Source organism: Neophocaena asiaeorientalis, unplaced genomic scaffold (genome assembly GCF_003031525.2).
Source record: "Neophocaena asiaeorientalis asiaeorientalis breed wild unplaced genomic scaffold, Neophocaena_asiaeorientalis_V1.1 scaffold67, whole genome shotgun sequence".
NCBI lineage: Eukaryota > Metazoa > Chordata > Mammalia > Artiodactyla > Phocoenidae > Neophocaena > Neophocaena asiaeorientalis.
The window spans coordinates 7,860,828-7,864,652 of NW_020173731.1; positions in this window are offsets into that span (position 1 = coordinate 7,860,828).

A 3,825-nucleotide genomic window follows, 5' to 3' on the forward strand; every position below is an offset into this window, starting at 1 on the left:
CATGGACATATATACACTAACAAACGTACGGTAGATAGCTAGGGGGAAGCAGCCGCATGGCACAGGGATATCGGCTCAGTGCTTTGTGACCGCCTGGAGGGGTGGGATAGGGAGGGTGGGAGGGAGGGAGATGCAAGAGGGAAGAGATATGGGAACATATGTATATGTATAACTGATTCACTTTGTTATAAAGCAGAAACTAACACACCAGTGTAAAGCAATTATACCCCAATAAAGATGTTAAAAAAAAAAACAAATAAAAAACAAAAACAAAACAAAACAAAAAAACTAAATTGGTATTTGTTTCAAATAAGTTAGTAAAAGTTCTAAAGTTTTTGGATACGTTGTGTATCCAATTTGGATACATTGTTATAAGGGTAGGGGAAACGGCTCCATCATACAGTGTTGATAAGGAATTTGGCAAAAATATATCAAAATTACAAACATAAACATGTATATCCTTAACTCTGCAATTCTAGGAATGTATTCTACAGTTGTAGTCACACAATGATAAATCTGTAAGCAAGGCTGTCCACATCAAGAGATTGGAAGCAAACTGAACATCCTTTAGTGCATGACTCATTAAGTAAATTGTGGTGTACCTGTACATTGTAATACAATGTATCCATAAATAGACTGCCAAGGATCTTAGAATTGTCTTCAAGGTTTGAAAAATCAAGATAAGTGAAAAAATCAAGGTGTATATATGCATACACACACATTTATATGTAACAAACATATATATAGCAAATATGTATAGCAAAACATACATGTTTATGTATATATATATAAACATAAGATTTGCTGTATATGTTACCACTTGTGGAAAAATAGAAAAAAATTATGTATGCTCATTTCTGCCTGTACTATCTGAAATATACTTAAGAAACTGGTGGCATTGGTTGACCCCAAGAAGAGATGTGGGGTGGCTAACAGAAAGGGTTGAGGAAAGCCTTGAGTGTACAATTTTTGGGTTTTACAAGAGCACAGTTTTGGAAGTCAGATGACACAATGGTCAAATGTATATTGTATTTTCCTTTCAGAAAGATTTACACAAACATTGTGGCATATGTACTCATTAGTTTATTTAATATTTATGTAGTGTTATTGTAGGTCAGAACATATTCTGGTGTGGAGGGGTGGGCTGTGATATCAAGGCATATACGATACTTTCAGTGCACCAGACTCAGTTCAAAGTGTTCTGCTTTAACTCATTTAAACTTTGCAACAACCCAATGAGCATGTGCTACCATTATGATTTCCATTTCACAGACGAGGAAACTGAGGGTCACAGAGGTCGAACTAACTTGTCCCAAACGGAACAGGTAGTGAGTGGCAGAACTGAGCTTTAAAATGTCTCTAGAGTCTGTGATTTAATACCAGGAGGAGGTCCAAAATTTGTGAGGCCAAGTGACAAATGAAAATCTGGCCAAGTGTTCAAAAATGATGAAGAATTTCAATACAGAAACAATAGAGCAAGAAAGCAAGCTGAGGCCCATCTGAACACAGGACCCCGTGGGACTCTACAGGCTGCGCACCCATGGAGCCGGCCCTTGTCACCACCCCACTCCCTTTCACAAAAAGGCCCCCTGCCCTCGTGGAGCTGACATTCAACTAACTGGAGGGGCCAAGTGGGTGACACATAATAAATAAACAGGCCATCAGTATGTGCCAGGAAGGAAAGCACAGTGCCACAGGGATGATAAAGAGTGCCAGGAGGACAGAAAGGCTCTGCCTAAAGACACCTGCTTAACCTTGTTTAACCCTCTGTTTCCCTAATGTGTTTGACTATAGAATTATTTCATTGAAGTTAATTCAATATTTTTACTCTTTCCCCTTATACTGTCACCTCTGGAACTGAAGTTCTGCCAAACTCTTTTGGGGCAGCTCTGATCTTTATGAATCCTCTTATTCTATAGATGAGAAAACAGGGGCCCAGAGAGTCAGAGGGGCTTGGTCAGGGTTCCACGTGGCTGGTTGCATGCTCTCTAATGTGCCATGAGCAACTGAGGCCCTGCTAAGTTATTCCACGTCCATTGACGTGTTTCAGCAGTCAGAGACCTCACAAAGAACCAGGCAGCGTCCAATTGTGCTTTATGTGTGGTATGGGTTTAATTTCTTATTGTCCAATCATTACAGAACATCCTTTTCATCACCTGGTAAAACCTTTTCCTTTTAAAGCCTTCTTCTCCTTTTTTCTTGTTTTCAATTCTAGACCATGTGTGTACCAATGTTTTCTGAAATGCAAGGCAATGTCATACTTGATACCATCTTAAGAACTAAAGGATTTATTTGCTTCCAAAATAATGAGTTCTGTTAAACGATGAATGTATCAGTTAAGGCAAGAGTGCAATTTTTGCATCTGAAACTAGTGGCTTTGTCTTGTTGTGTGTGTGTGTGTGTGTGTGTACTGGAGTGCAGAGCTGAAATACAGGCAAGTGTTTACAGAATGCTAAATTCATTCATTGTTAAAAGGACACCTGTGGAAATTGTGCCAGAGGCTCTTTAGGTTGTTGAGATAGTGACATTTTTAAAACATTTGTCTTATCTTAAATTTTGCCTTAGATAAGATGCTTCCAAGTAGATTCTCTTCACAGCCATTTGCTTCTCATTAAAGAGGGAGACTTCAAGCTCTTCGTCTTACATTTAGATCAACTATTTGACTGAAACAGTGATTTTTCTTGACTTTATTTCATGAATTTCCTTGTTTGCATTGACCAACTCAACCAGCTGTTTTGAATTCATGTGAACTCAGGGTCAAAGTGCCGATGCAGCTGAAGAACTGTAGAAATTAATTCTGAAAATGGCAGCAAAAGGAATAAGAACCTAAGCCCGAATGCGTGCTTGGGAGGCTAAAACTGATCAATTTCCCGGTCCCTAATTAAAACAAGACACCGAACACAACAGCAGCATAAAATCCAGTGCTTTTTCCTGGTGATGAATGCGACCAGCCTGCAAATTTCTCCTTGCTGGAAACAGAAATTCCATGAGCAACAGCAGTTAAACAGGAAGCTTCCTGGCAATTTATGTCTGGTAATATGGACGTTTATCTTCTCACCGTCCAGACACTGTCCTTACCCTACTCCATTCCCAACATAGGTGCCCTTTGAAATTAAACCAATAAAACGAAAGAGGAAGTTTCTTTATTTCACCTATATCTTTGAAGGGGTCCATTCCTCGATATTGAAGGGGTAAACAATTACGGCAGGGTATCTAATCTTTTACATAACTTGAGTTGTGAAAATCTGCATGTGAACCGTCTGCTTTTAAAAAGAATCCTGGCTTTACGTCAATTAGCACAGTAATTTCAGATGTAAAGTAGGTTAACTTCTGATTGATCTTCAATTAACACTAGTTCTTAACCATTTATTTTATTTCAAATTCATTTCCCCTCCTAGTTATACAGGGAAGTTGCAGAATGACCTTCCTGCTTTTGAAATGTCGATAGCTCCTTAGGATGAAAGGATTGACATTCCATCCACCAGTCCCTTTATCCCTGAATTAGTAAGAGCTCAGGGAATGAAAAGTCACTATAATTTTATTTTCCAAAAGAGCATCAAGGAAACAGGAAGACCTCACTACATGCAAGGATGTTTGGGGTTTTTTGTTTGTTTTGCTTTGTTTTCTTTTTGCTTTACTTATTTAGATTTTAGAATTGGGAATTTTCACAAAATAACTGACAAAATCATTCCAGGAAGCCCCAAAATAGCATTTGTAAAACTTAAGGAATCTGGTGATCGTACAAAATTATTCGGCTCCTTTCCTAGGACACAAACTCTCAGGGTTGAAAGAGGATTCAAATGTCCTCCAGCCTATATCCACCCA